Genomic DNA, 14,847 nt, shown 5'->3' with positions numbered 1-14,847 from the left:
TAAATATATATATTTCAATAAATACTATATTATTTATATATTTTATAAAATATATAAAATACATATTATGTATTTTATAAAATATATAATGCTGAGTCGCGTCGGGTTGGGTTTTTTTGACAAATCTCAAGCCTGGCTCGTAACACAGTCGGGCTTATTGTGTTAGGCATGAGGTTAGGCTCGCGGGCCTAATTACATGACCAAGCCCAATCGGGGTGCGGGCCGGGCCAACGGGCTACCCGGCCTATGAACAGGTCTACTTGCAACCGTGTATTGGGAATATCTCCTTACTTGCATATTTTTGTTCATGGGGGAGATATTCTTAATGCACAGCTGCAAGGGGCTGTGAGGACAGTGTGAGCATGGTCTTGAGAGGACTGAATCCGAGTTTGTTCGTTCCGATATAGATGGGGATTCGATTCCAACAACCACCAACTTTGGGGATGGGGTTATTAGCGTGGGCTTATCATCAAAATCAAAAGGTGATCACGGTTGATATTGATCAATTTGTTTAAGAAGCATTATGAAGGTAAGAGTTTTGAAGCTTTCAGGTTTAGGAGTAGGGAATCAAAGATGGGATGGAGACAGGATGATAAAAGGTTAAAGGCGTAATGGCCCAAAAAGACCTCAAAACTTAAGAATAAAACTAATTAATTAAGGTTTGTAAATCGATAAAAAATAACATATAAAAGAAGGACAAGTAGGATTCTGATAGATGGGGACTTGATGCACAGGGACTGACGGTGGATTTTCTTTTCCACCCCCTCTGAGAGATGGGGACTTGATGCACAGGGAAATTCTACTAAATCTCTATGGTCTGCCGAGGGCAATGCTGTGATCGGTGATGAAGTTGATGATTATGGGAATGCATTGATGGGGGCTGATGACATGCTTGCCTCATGGAGGAGGAAGAGCATTGGTTCTTCACCTTGAAAGAGTTTCCAGGATGAAAATAATGCTAATGCCATAATATCATCAAACTCAACTGCTTCAACACTCTCAAACTATGGCTATTAGTGAAGAGGAGCATATCAAGAAAAGGGAGGATGACAAAGTTAGCGATGCGAGAGAAGAGGAAACGGGGACGGCGCTAGAGGATGAAGAAGCAACTGCTGTGCCGGAGAAAGTGAGACAGATAAAAGCTTAGGAGGAGTTTGAAACTTTTAATCTCAAGATTGTGCATGGGAAAAACAGGCATGTTTTGCTTCCATTTTTTGTTTTTTTTTTTTTTTGGGGGGGGGGGGGGGTGGAGAGAGTGAGGGTAAAATGTCGTACGGTTGTTTAAATATGAGTTATTAGTCATTGTATTCTCGCATGGACTGTTCTAACAATATGCTATCTGTGCTAGAGTAGTTCAATTATTACTTTTTGGTAACCGCTGGTGGATGTCTTCGTGAGAGGCTTTCTAAGTTCCTCTTTCTCCATGGTATTGTATCTATCTCACTTGATTATCCAGTTTCTTTTCCCTGCAGGATGGGCTTTGAAGAGGATACAAATTTCCATCTTGTTCTAAATTCAGTGATTGCTGGACATTATCATGTCACTGAATTCCTTGGATCAGCTGCATTTAGCAAAGCTATTCAAGCACATGATTTGCATACAGGTATGGATGTCTATCTGAAAATTATCAAGAACAACAAAGACTTGTTTGATCAGAGCGTTGATGAAATAAAGCTTCTCAAATATGTCAAAAAGCATGATGCAGCTGACATATACCATATTCTATGCTTGTATGATTATTTCTACCATCGAGTAAGTGAATGTTTTCAGTAGTTGTTTTACCATTGACTTTTGCATTTTCTAGGAGCATTTGTTATTTATTGTCTTGACTTCAATGCATATATCATTTTCCTTTTTCCTTGTGTCATTCTTCTCATTATGGTTTATGCATCTCCCTGAGTGCTTAATGAATTGGAGGGTCATTTCTAACTGGTTCACGGACAATCTAATGCAGGGGCAAGTGGTCAGATATGAAATTTCTGATATTCTTATGTGTTTTTTATTTTTAGATACTAGCGGTATTTTGGTCATTTTACATGTTTTTCTGACATTAGAATTCGATTTTTCTGGTCACAGTTTAGTTTTGTATAAAATTTCATAATAATTGGTAAGTAATTTAGGAGTTATCTAGTTTTTCTTGTTCTAGTGGGATTGATTACCCATATAGTGTCTATATATTTATGCAAAAAGGTGGTTATGGATATTTTGATTGTAACTTATTCTTATTATTGCTATTCTGAGTGATTCATATAAGTCCTATAGTGATTCTATTCTAGGGCTGATTGAATTGTTCTAGATTTTGGTCTTTATCTTCTCTTTAATTCTTGCAAGCAGCCATTAACAGTCCATAAATTGACATCAGAATGCAAAACTCTTCTATTTCAGTGTTTTTGTCCTTTGTGCCTATTAGTGGAAAAAATTTAGTATAATTTCTCACATAACATAATTTGCCCAATCAGAATGCAAAACTTTTCTATTTCAGTGTCCCTAAATTTTTAAAAACAACTTATATGTACCTTACAAGATGGCCCCACATAACACAAATAGGCTATCTGTTAAGAAAACATTTACTTAGGGACATTTGATAATTGATGTCTCTGACTCCTCATCTGTAATCCCTTGGCACCATCCTCAATGTCTTTTAGAGACGACATCTCTGACTCTTGTCTTTTGTCAAGATTTTGGTTTTAGAATCTAAAAGGTCTAAGATTAGGCTTCTAAATGGTGAAAACAGGTCTCTCTCATATATGACTTAGGTCTAAGATTTAGAATCTAAAAGGTCTCAGCGCAGAGTTTGAGATCGTTGAGGAAGTACTAAGTACTGAGGGGTCTCTCTCATATATGACTTTGGGTAAACAGGTGAGGTTCAAAATTTTCCCCCAGTCATTTTGGTTATGGCCCAATGAATATTCGGTGGTATTTGCTTGCTTCCTTCAATGTCTTCTCATAGCTGTTTCACTTCAGGCATTGAAGAAAGCAGTGGTCACAGGAAACCCCAAATCATTCTCCTCTGCGAACTTTTGAGTGCTGAAGTGGTCCCTTGAAGTAGGTGGAGTGATTGTTTGTCTTTGTTTCTGCTTGAAGAGAACAAACACAAACATGTGATCCCAGTGTTAAGTCTAGGTATCTCATAGTTCACCACCTCTCTTCCTGTTTAATGGAGAACCTATAGTTAGTTTCATCCCATTCTCTCTCTCTCTTTCCCCTTCCCAAATGAATAGAGAATGGCAGATTTTGAAAATTTAATGACTAGGTTAAGGATATTTTTGTCTTTTTACAGTTTATCTGTTAGAATTAACATTGGAGAGTTCAACAAGGTACATATAAGTTGTTTTTAAAAGTTTAGGGCATATATAAGTAGTTTCTCAAATGTACAGCGTATACCCTTTATTTTTTCGAGTTGAGTTATGTGACTGCCATGTGAGTCACTTAAGTTGGGGTGTTTTTGTCAAACTGTGTTAGGGCGTCACTTTGCTTGGAGGCAGCTATAAAAGCCTCATATAATGTTTGTAGAAGGATTTTCAGTTTCAAGTGGTGATTTCCATTCCTAAAAGTGGGTTGTTCTTCGTTCTAGTTTCAAGTGTACTGTTTCACCTCAAGATTCAACACTTCTTGTTGCTGTCTTCTTCTAGTTTTGTACTTTTGTTGCATCATTAGCTCTGCTGTAGAGAACTGTACTGTTTTGATTAATCTTTTGAATAATAATAGTTGTAGCTAACTACAAAAAACAAAAATCCTGCATCACATACTCTTTGTTGGATGTTATTGAATAGTTGAATTTAGTAATGGAAGAGGACCTTTTAGTAATTACCTGTCACACCATGTACCTTCCAAAAAATTGTCCTCATTACCCACATTATATATTATTCCACTAATAAAAGGATAAGGGCCTTCTGATACCTTTTCAAACAGCATAACATAGGATGATAGGACTGCTTATTTGAGATGGTCCTCATGCAAGACACATGGTGCCATACTTTGCTGTCACTGTCCTCCACAGGGGTGCTGAGGTGCAATACCAAATTACCACCACTTGTCTAACAGGGGTCTTATCTGCTGGAGGGGTCTTAAATTGAGGCCTCCTCCAACCTTTGGATGATATATCATATATGTGCCCAATATAAAGGAAAGACATCCTTATAACCTTGTATCCTGCTCTTTTGTTTCTGGTATTTGGAATGTTGTTTGTTCTCTCTTTGGATGCTGATGGGCTCCCACACGGGATGTGGTAAGTCTATTCAGCCCCTCCTTCCTGAGACAACAGAAGAAAAGAGGGAAGTACTTATGGAAGGCAGCAAGAGCTGCTACAGTATAGACTATATGGAAGGAAAGAAACCTAAGACTTTTCTTTGAAAAAAGTAAATCAAAGGAGGAAGTTATTGAAGCCATAAAAATCAAAGCTGCACATTGGGTGATGACCATGGAGCTCAAAAATTTCTCCATGAATGAGATTCTAAGAAGTTGGACTGAAGTAGCACAAATAGATGCACCCAAAGTAGTTGTGAGAGTGGAATGGAAGCCACCTGCATTGAACAAACTAAAACTAAACTTTGATGGCAGTTCCTTTGGTAACCCAGGAAGGGCAGGCATAGGGGGTGTGATTAGAAATCATCTAGGTGTGGTGGTGGCACTCTTCTCAGGACCAATAGGTATTGGTGACTCAATACAGGATGAATCCCTAGCCCTACTTCAAGGTTTAAAGATGGATGAGCAGATAGGAGCAACAGATATAGAAATAGAAGTAGACTCACTACTGGTCATTTCTTGGGCTAAAAACATCACATCAGTACCTTGGAAGCTCAAATTTATCTTCAGAGAAATTGACACACTTCCAAGGAGGTTCAACTCTCAGTTTGGTTGGGTCAAATGGAATGCAAATGGGATGGCGGATACCCTAGCAAAACAAGGAGCAAATAGATCTACCTTGTACTGGGCTGAACTGTAGCTGATTGTATGTGGTTGCAGATTGGGTTAATGCATTTCTGCAACCTATAACTATTGTAACTTTTTCTCTATTATTAATTAAAAAAGCAAAATCTTTGCTGATCAAAAAAAAAAAAAAAAACAAGAAAGAAGCCAAGACAGATTTTAAAGTTTCCTCAAATTCTATGAAGAAAGAGACACAGTAGTAAAACTGGAGAAGATGTTTCTACCTTTGCTGGATAATTGGTAGTTCTTCGATATTTTTTTTTGGTAAAATAATTCGTTGATATGAACAGTATAATTTTAGTGTTACCTTTGCTGGATAATTCGTTGATGTGAATAGTATATTTTTTTTGGTTATTTAATTGCATAGAGAGGATCCAGTAATAGGTCTTATTCTTTGTTTTTGTAATTCAGTCTTTATTTGTAGGCATCTTATCTTTCTGATCAATAGCAACCGAAGAGATTATTAGGTAAGTGAAGAGGACATACAAGTAATACAACCAGAAAGATTAAACCTTGGCTGTGCCTACTCTTAGGAAGGCCAGGAGAGGCAAATAAACATATGCTGATATCCAAAAGAAAAACAGGAAAGTATTTACTTCTAGCTTCTAGTAAAACATTATACTCTTGGCTGTACCTCTAGCACTGGTACACCCCATCCTGAAACAGCCATGTTTACACCTTCCCTCGAAGCTAGTTGTTAATATCTTAAAATACACTACGATTCGTGACTCAATCTTATGTTTGAATCTTTTCTGAAAAATATTAGTATCGTACAATTCATTTCATGAATCTTATGATTTTTTTTTTTATCATTAACAGAAACATTGTTATTAATTAAGAATAGAATAAGTACAATAGAAGAGAAAGAAGGGGGAAGGGATAAACTCTCTTAGCCACTCCCCAACTGAAATTACATCACAACCCAAAATAAACTGTTCCTTCACACCCCTTGTTTAGCAAGTGTATCAGGGAAGGCATTTGCATCTCTTTTGACCCAATTACAAGTCTCCTCTGTCTCTTGTAACAATTTAACAGCCTTCCTCTTCTCATATATATAGAACCACCATCCAGCCTCCTCTTATTTTTGGAGCCAGCTTATTATAAGCTTTGAATCACCATCAATTAGAAACTTCTTGATGTTCATCTCCTTAGCCTTTTGAATCCCTTAAATAACCACTGTAATTTTCAGCCCTATAGAGTCCCCGACTCCAATTGGGCTTGAGTAAAATGCATTAACATTTCCTTCCTCATTTCTCAGCACTCCTCCAATGCTATGGGCACAGGTTGCCTTCACTACTACAATCAAAATTGTGCTTAACAAATCTCTAGGTGGTGGGGACCAAACATGCTTGAATTTTGGCCTCTAAAAGTAGGGGTTGGAGGCTTGGGACTAGGTAATATTCGAAAGAAAAATGAAGCTTTGTTGGGAAAATGATTGTGGAGGTTGGAAGGTGAAAAGGAAAAGTTGTGGATTAGTGTTATTTTGAGTATTCATAGTCAGGTTGAGGATCGTTGGGATACAGGGAATTCGGCAAGATCAATTGTTGCCTCTCCTTGGAAATCCATACATGCAATTCTACCATCAGGTATGACCTTTGTTTTGGAAATTAGGTTAAATTTTGGGAACACATTTGGGTGGGTGATTTACCTTTGAGAGAAAAATTTCCTTCCCTTTGCTCACTTTCTCGGTATAAAGGCAAGGTTGTATCTAGTTTTCTGGTTCCTTCTCAATCCAAATTTGGGTTTGATTGGGATACAGGGACTTGGAAAGATCAACTGATGCCTCTCCTTGGAAATCCATACATGCAATTCTACCCTCTTTTCTGCAACACATCAGGTATGACCTTTGTTTTGGAAATCAGGTTAAATTTTGGGAACACATTTGGGTGGGTGATTTACCTTTGAATGAAAATTTTTCTTTCCTTTACTCACTTTCCCGATATAAAGGCAAGGTTGTATCTAGTTTTCTGGTTCCTTCTCAATCCAAATTTGGGTTTGATTGGAATTTAGGGCTTAGGAGAGGCCTAAGGGATTCAGAAGCTGAAAGCATACTGAACTTGATTCAAATCTTAAATGAGGTGGTGTTGGATCCCTTTGAAAGGGATAAGAGACTGGACTCTAACTCCTTCCGGGTCTTTCTCTTGTGCTTCCTTTTTCAAGTCCCTCTTGCCTTCTAACAGTAACCTTTTTCCTAGTTAAGGAAGTTTGGGGTAAGCCGATTCCTCAAGGATTGGAGCTTTCTGTTGGGAAGCTTTCTTGGGAAGATGTAACACTTGTGACTTCCTCCAAAGGAAAAGGCCTTATTGGTGCATTCTTTGTAAGGCTAATCGTGAAAGCTCTTACCACTTATTAATTTCTTGCCCTTTTGCTTCTGTTATTTGGAAAATAGTTTTTTTTCCCTTTTTGGTTGCAGGTGGACCCCCATCAAACATCCAAAGTCTTTTTAGCTCTTTGTTCTTTAGATGGCCTAAAAGAAGGGGAAGGATCATGTGGAAATGTGTGAGGGCTGCTACTTGCTGGACTTTATGGGAGGAAAGGAATTCCAGAAATTTTTTTCTGAAAAGGAAAGAAACAAAGGTGTTATTGAGGCCATAACAGTTAGGGTGGTGCATTGGCTAAAATCTGTGCAACTATTTGATGATGTGTCTACAAATATGTTGTTGAATTGCGGGGTGGAAGTGGCTAATTCTGCTCGGGCTTAGTCTACTGCTTCTCCTGTGTGGTCAACATGTGGCAATGGTTTTATAAAGTTAATTTTTTATGGGAGTAGTGAAGGTAATCTTGGCCCTTCAGGTGTAGGAGGTGTTTTCAGAGATGAGGAGGGGAAGGTGATGGCAATGTATTCAGGCTTCATTGGGGTTTTAAACTCTCTAAAAGCTAAGATCTATTCTGTATTGGAGGGTATTAGAAAGAGTAAGTAACTGAGTGTACAAAAATTAATTATTGAAGGGGACTCAAAAGTTAGTGTTGAGCTGGCTGCAGAGGGGAACTGGTCTTTGGAAGTTTGCTAATGAAAGAAGTGAAATCAAATGGCTAACTAGGGGGATGGACATCCAATTTTAGTGGGTGAAAAGAACAGCGAATGCCTTTGCAGATGCTTTGGCAAAACAAGGTGTGGGAAGGGATCAATTGTACTGGGCTATATTGTGAGCTTGTTGTTGCCTTCTTGGGGAGGGTTAAGCCTTTTTTAACTCTGTTTTCTGTACTGTTGCAATATATTAATCTAATGAAAGTATGTTATTGATAAAAAAAAAATATTCATTGTTTCCTCTCTTCCCAAATTGTCTAACACACCGCTGCCCTTGTGCATCTCCAAAGAAATCTTCCCCTCTTCTTTGGCCAACTCAGGAAAGTAAGAGCAAATAAGCTTTGTACATTAGTCGGAGCGTTCCACTTTCACCCAAACAAAGAAAAGAACCAATCCCAAATTGAAAAAGAAAAAGGGCAGGAGATTAAATATCAATTCTCACCATGAACTTTGCAAAGGGAGCACTAGTGGAGGGAGAGGCACCAATTAGGTCTTTTTCTTTGTAGTAATTCACAAGTATTAATTCTCTTTAGAGATATTTCCTAGCACAAATCACCTACCCTAGGAGGGATAGGAGTATTCAAAAGTCTCCCTAAAAGGAAAGAGAGGGCCCTAGTTTTCACTTGGTTGGGTAAGGGATGATAAAAAGGAACTGCGAGTAAGGTACTAGAGGGTTGGGGTGGATTCGAGCCTCGAGCTTGGCTCGAGACTATTCTACAAGGCTTGAGTTTGGTTCGAGCCAGAACCTTGAGCTAAAGATCGGCTCGAGCTCGATTTTGAGAAAAAATATTTATACAAATAAAAAATTATATATAAAAATATTTTTATTTGATATTTAAAAAATTAAGAATTATAATAATTAATAATTATAATATTTTTATTATATATATAATATATATTCGAGCTCGACTTGTTTAATAATCGAGCTAGTGAATTGGGCTCAAGCTCGAGCTTTAGCTCTGTTTAAACCGAGCTGAGCCAAGCTTTTCACGAGCCGAGCTCGAGCAGCTCGTGAAAAGCTCGGCTCGTTGCCACCCCTAGTAGAGGGTGTTAGGGTCCAAGTTCTGCTATCCCTCTTACCATCTTCTAAACACACCTCTTCCAAGCTTTGTAGTAGGTTTGTGACACTGTTCAACTCATGATTATGAAGCCTTCTTTTGAAGCCCAAATCCCAATTACACCCGGCAATTGCATTAGATAGATCTAGAAAACAGGATATAGGTTCCTCTCTATGGATGGAAAGAGCGGGAAATTGTATCTTTAGTGGAAGGTTGTCCACCCAAACATGATTCCAAAACTTAACTAGATTCTCAAGTCTCGGACTATAATTGATGTGGTAAAAAGAGGCAAAATACTACAAATGGATACTGAAGTTCTAGAGTCCCAACCATTTGCTACAAGTCCATGGATACTGACTATCACCTTTGCCCGCAACTTATCTCTATGCATTGGCGGTCTCCATAACCATTTCCCCAGCAATGCCATATTCCTCTCTTGTATGTTCCCATGACCTAACCCTCATATCTCTTACTTCTACAGACCATCTCCCAACTTACCTTATGATCCTTCTTCACCTCAGCCATCTCCCACAAAAAATCCTTCATCAACTTCTCTAGGCCTTTACTTACCCTAATTGGTATCCTATACATGACAAGTAGTAAACGTGTAGATTGGCCAAAGTAGATTTGATCAAAGTGATTCTTCCTCCTATGGACAAATAATTACTCTTCCACAAGGCCAACCTCTTGGTGAACTGTTCTTCCACAGGTCCCAGAAATGACTCCTTGTATGAATCTTATGATTTGTACAATATATGTAGTTTGATAAGGACTTAACTCGCAATTTAGCATTCATTTCTTTCTTTTAATTTTTTTGCAAGGTAATCAGGATTTATGTTGCCAATCCTAGGGTTGAGCATTCGGTTAGAAACCGAACCAAATAAACTGAAGTTTTTAAAACTGAAATAAATAAAAAAGAAAACTGAACCAAAATCGAATTACAATTAAACTGAAATAACCGAACTGAATTTTTCAAATCGGTTTTCAGTTAAATACCGAATTTAATTAATATATATATATATAATATTATATATTATAACCTATAATATATATATATATTATGAAATTGAATTTCATTATAATACATTATATATAATATATTAGTATATAAAAATATAACATATTATATATTAAATGTTATATATTGTATATTATATATTACATATTATATAATAAATTTTAGTTAATTCTGTTTTTTTGGTTAATCGAATTTCTAAATCTGAGAACTGAAATTCCTAAGAACTGAATTAACTGAACTGAATTATCCAAAAACCGAACTGAAAAACCAAAACTGCAATTTTCGATTTGGTATTTCGGTTTTAACCGAATAATGCTCACCCCTAGCCAACCTCATATAGTTATGACATGACTTAGATGATGTTAATAATTATTCTTGTTTGGAAAAACTTACCAGAATAAGATTTGTTTAACTTATTTAAACCCTTTCAGGGACCTTATAAACTTTCTTTTCCACCATGCGATGGTTAGAGAACCATTATTCTATACCTAACTCTTGATCAATCTTCACTATAACTCAATTGTTTCCGTGTACCTCCACAGTCACTTGTGTAGGAGTGCCCAATAAGCAAACTCCCACAGTCTCTAGCTCCCTTGGTTTACACACACTTGTGACAAGGATAATAGGTGATAATACTTGCCACAACTTTTCCAAACTTCGGATGACTGATGGTTAATTTTGAGATCTTTGAATAAGCATGAGGACCCTCCTCCGCAAATGTGCTTTTTTTCCCCCATCCTGCTAGCTTCCTTTTAAATCTCTTGCTAAATGGTACCTGTAATTTCTAGATATAATTGGCATCCAAAGAATGGTTAATTTTGAGATCCGATGTTGTCTTGAAACAAACCAACGGACATCTTAAGAAAAGCATGTCAACTTGGCTAGCTAGCTTGAATTTTAGATCTATAATTTGCAAAATGGAGTATCACAACTGTTAGGATGCCTTGGTTTACCCTGAATCTCTCAATGCATCCACCTTGTACAACTCATTACACCAGCCTGCTAAGCATTTCAGCCATGATTGTGCGAGGAATGGTTTTAGGAGATCACCCTGCTGCAAGTCCCTTTTTCTATCAAAATATGCTTTCTGTGAGCTATTGATTAAAATAGAGAACATTGTAGATGATATACATGTTGAAACTTGAAATGCACAATCTCCATTTGACTTCAGACTTCCAGAGCCCAATCTATGAAGCATGTACTCAACAAAACTCCAACTCCATTAGACATGGTCTTATGCTATTTCCATTCTCCAGTTTGTCTTTCAATCCTAAAATTCCTTGACGTATTCTTGAGTTGATGCATTCGTTGGTAATTAGGGAACCATGTAAAATTTCACATCTATCTATATAAAAGCACTTTGAGATGGATAGAAGATAAAAGATAAAAGTCAGCACTCTTCTCAATCTATTTGCCAACACTATAGAAATCACCTTATAAATGCTACTAATTAAATTGATAGGGCGATAATTCTTCATGTCTGAAGAACATTCTGTCTTTGAATGAAAGATATGAAGATGGAATTATCTGCCTGTGATGGATTTACTTGATCATGACAGTCTTGCATCACTTAAATAAATTCTTCTCTCTAGACAGGGGAACATTTCTTATAAAACGTAATGGGAAACCCATTTGGTCCTTGTGCTTTATTACCATTGAGGTCCTTGTTCTTCTTGATGACATTGTTTATTGTCTTCTACGTTAAGACTGAACCATTACTGCTACAATATTCTGCTAACCAATTCGTTTAGCGATGATGACCACTATGAACATTGTTGATTATCGTCTTTAGGCCATGACTGATGAGATATGCATTTGAAGGAGTACGAAAGACATCCCCAACTGGTTGTAGGTGATTGCCAGTCGAGCATCGAATGATGTGTCAAAATATTACTAGACTCGAAAGAAAATCCCTTTGAGTCTAAACGCGCGCACTGGATCCGGAGTAAAATATCCACACTTGACACTATACTCTATCTAATGATCAGGCTCTCATTGCACTGCAGCTGCAACTGCAATTGCAACTGATAATCCCCAACAGGACCTAGTGCACAAGAGTTGATGGAGAGAGAGAGAAATGACGATGAGGATGAGTCCCCTCTGCAACCCATCTAATATTCTTCCTCTTAAAGCTTACCCTCCCATTCGTAAAAATGAGCTTACCACTACATCTACTGCCACTTTCCCTTTGATGACCCCCAAATTCAAACTCAACATCACCAGTAAGCCTCTCGTCTTACGAAATGCAGTAGCACCATCCAAGCCAAAGCGGTGCTGATGGTGATTTGAAGCCAGCGTGGCCAACCAAGCAGTCTTACTCGCAACTATAGAGGTCGATATGGTGAGGGATCGTCAAGGGGTCTGGACGGCGAAACAGAAGAAGGTAGTTGTTTTATGGGACCTGACAACAAGTCTCCTCGCACTTCGCTTTATCAGGTGGCCATGGCCTTGTGAGAGGTTGCCCAACGCTTAGGTGAGGTTGTCGACATCTCCGCCTACGCCAACTGCCATGCCTTCATCCACCTCCCCCAAAGGGTATCAAGGAGCGTCACAGGTGCTGCCAAATAGGGCTGTAAGTCAGGTCGGGTTAGTTTGGGTTGAGTCCAACCCTAAGTTCTGAACCCCAACTCTAACCCTAATCCAACCCGACCTACCCAACCCTAACGCTAACCCTAACTAAGTTCTTTCAACCCTAACCCAACCCAACCCAACCCAACCCAACCCAATCCAAGGTCAACTTCGGATTGGGTCCAACCCAACCTTCTTCCCATCCCTTAAAATCTCATACAAACTTCTTAATCCCAGATCTTAACTCAACTTTCACTACATATATTAACCCTATGTTTTATTAGTATTTGTTTGTTGATGTTTTTCTTGGTTCTTTCAAGTACAAGGTTTAGAAAAAAATGTGTTTGAAATGACTATAATTTATTATGAGTTATGACTTATAATAGATCTTTTATGGGCATCGAGCTATGGGTGGAAAACAACCTAGAGGAGATAAAGAATAAAATATGTTATTAAGGTTTTAGTATTTCCAATTAGGATTAAGTGAAGTGATTATCTTAAAAGAAATAAATGATAGTATGTGGTGGGGGCTATACAATTATCATGCATCTAAACAAATCAATATATGATATATCACACATATAACATATATTTATATATGACATATACTATAGAATTGGGTTCGGATTGCCAAAGGGGTCAACCCTAATCCAACCTGAAGTAAAGTCGGCTTCATAAATTTCAATTCTAACTCTAACCCGAGCATCAACCCGACCCAAACCAACCTGACTTTTTTGGAATGGGTTCAAGCCAACCTGGCCCAAGTTGCAGCCTTACTGCCAAATGGGCATCCTAGAACGCAAGGGCCTCTCCACCCCGATTGAGCCCTACGTTTGCAGCATTCTGTGGCAATAAGTGTCTCACCAACCTCGACCTCAAGAAGCACTTCAAGCAGCTCCACGAGCGGGAGTACGAGAAGAAGAAGTTGAATTGCATTCGTTCCTTCAAGGGCAAGAAGCGAAAATGCTACAAGGAGCGTTTCATCTCTGGGAACCACAAGTACGAGGAAGCCGCTAGATCCTTGATTGCTCATTCCCAAGGTTGGATATATATGGTCTTGCTTCGGAGTTAAGGTGTGCCAGGGTTTTTGTTAAGACCATGGAGGATAACCTCAGGTTGTCGACTGGGCACTTAAATGGTAGATGCAGCATTCCATGACCCACGGTATTGATTGGCTCTTCTTGGTTTCCGATGATTCAGACTTCTCAAAAAATTAATGCTCAAGAGGGCCAAGGACTCTAATTTGCGGACCGTTGTTATTGGTGATTGGGAGAGAGTGTTGGGTCAACATGCTGATTTATGGGTTCAATGGATTGAGGTTGAGAGTGGGGAGGTATCAGAGGAAGATTTATTGTCCAAAAGTTGGAGGAAAAGAGAAGAATACTTGGAATTTGGGTCCTGTTTTAGATGAACTTGTGCCGTTCATAAGATGTATTTGCCTTTCTTTATGTTGTTTACAAGATGTCAACACCCTTTTATGCTGCATATTGGATAGATCTTAGAATTATGCAAAAACATTGTTATCGACGTGCATTGTGTGTGATTTCTGTATTTGCAAAATGAATCTATGATTTTTGTCTTGGTCTCAAGGTAGATGATAATGAATAGTGTCTTCTTTAAAGGGTTTGTCATTTTCAAATGTAACTATCAGTAAGACTCACTTGTATAAGTTCATGTGTGGTAATAATAAGATGCCCCTTCTATTTTGCAATCGCTTTATTTGATACATCTTCTGTTAAGAACCATTTGTATATTTATTTGGGAATGAATTTTTATTCCAAAAATACCAGTAAAAACGTCTCATATCAGCCTTTTAGAAAGAATAAACTTCCTCACATTATTTTATTTAAAAAATAAAGCAGAAATAAAGGAAGACAAAACATAAAAATAAGTAAAATTGACCATAATAGAAAATATTAATTTTATTGTCTATTACATTTTTATTTTCTATTTGTGTTATTTCAAATCAACATTTTGGTTATGTTTTTCTCTTTTATTTATTTTGGTTAAATAGATGCCAGGGCCAAAAGTGTCATTGTACACTTTTGTCTAAGAGAACCATCAATAACTCAAAAGGGTTACCAACATGTCCAATCGATTTGGATACTGGTAGATCCAAATTTGGTTCGTTTATATTTGAATCCGAATTTTGTATTGTCCAGTGGATTTATATCATATTTGGATTATAATCAGATATTGAAAAGTATAAATAAATTAATATATAACGTGATTAAAATATTATATGT

The 14,847-nt window shown here is 37.7% G+C and overlaps 1 long non-coding RNA gene and 1 pseudogene across 2 annotated transcripts; both read left to right on the top strand.

Moving 5' to 3' along the window:
• The first annotated feature begins 708 nt into the window (after positions 1-708).
• Positions 709-2,250, top strand: LOC148855392 (uncharacterized). Its single transcript, XR_016094789.1, has 2 exons — positions 709-1,194; positions 1,473-2,250. It is a non-coding gene; the product is annotated as an uncharacterized LOC148855392 (long non-coding RNA).
• An 11,000-nt stretch (positions 2,251-13,250) lies between these two features.
• LOC148855391 (uncharacterized) lies at positions 13,251-14,312 on the top strand (annotated as a pseudogene). Its single transcript, XR_016094788.1, has one exon. The product of XR_016094788.1 is annotated as an uncharacterized LOC148855391 (transcript).
• Positions 14,313-14,847: the final 535 nt, after the last annotated feature.

This window comes from Nelumbo lutea, chromosome 4 (genome assembly GCF_056320005.1).
Source record: "Nelumbo lutea isolate HS-2025 chromosome 4, American lotus-T2T, whole genome shotgun sequence".
Lineage (NCBI taxonomy): Eukaryota > Viridiplantae > Streptophyta > Magnoliopsida > Proteales > Nelumbonaceae > Nelumbo > Nelumbo lutea.
Note: the sequence above shows the minus strand (reverse complement) of the source record. Positions and strands in the feature narration are given on the sequence as shown.